Source organism: Microtus ochrogaster, chromosome X (genome assembly GCF_000317375.1).
Source record: "Microtus ochrogaster isolate Prairie Vole_2 chromosome X, MicOch1.0, whole genome shotgun sequence".
NCBI classification, from domain to species: Eukaryota; Metazoa; Chordata; class Mammalia; order Rodentia; family Cricetidae; genus Microtus; species Microtus ochrogaster.
This window is the reverse complement of record NC_022026.1, coordinates 20,866,561-20,867,047: the sequence shown is the minus strand read 5'-3', so window position 1 is coordinate 20,867,047 and position 487 is coordinate 20,866,561.

Genomic DNA, 487 nt, shown 5'->3' with positions numbered 1-487 from the left:
TTGATATTATTAATTCTACTATTTCTTTACTTTTGGGTCACTTTTCAAAAGGAGTCTGATTTCCTTCAATTGGTAGGAAAAAATTTTATTCCTTTATATCATTATATGCTCCGTAAAATATGCCATAAGCACTTTTCTGTTGATTAATTTATTTTAGTGACACCTTTCATTCTAGACAAAACAACAGTTACTGTGAAGAAACTAGATAAGTACTGGCTTCTCACCTTGCCAAAAACTAGACTTTGAATTGTACCTGAACAAGTAATCTGCTGTGCTTTCCTGAAGAATACCAAAGCAACCATGATGGAGTTATCAAGGACCTTAATCAGATGTTTTGTATCATTCCAAATAATTTCCTTAGTGGAGATTTCACTAATTAGGAATGCCTTCTCATGTTCTTGAAAGTCATTGCAGATGAAATAAAGACAGTCTCTAGAGGATGTTTTGTTGTCTTTTTAATTACCAATGTTCACCAGATGCACATTAC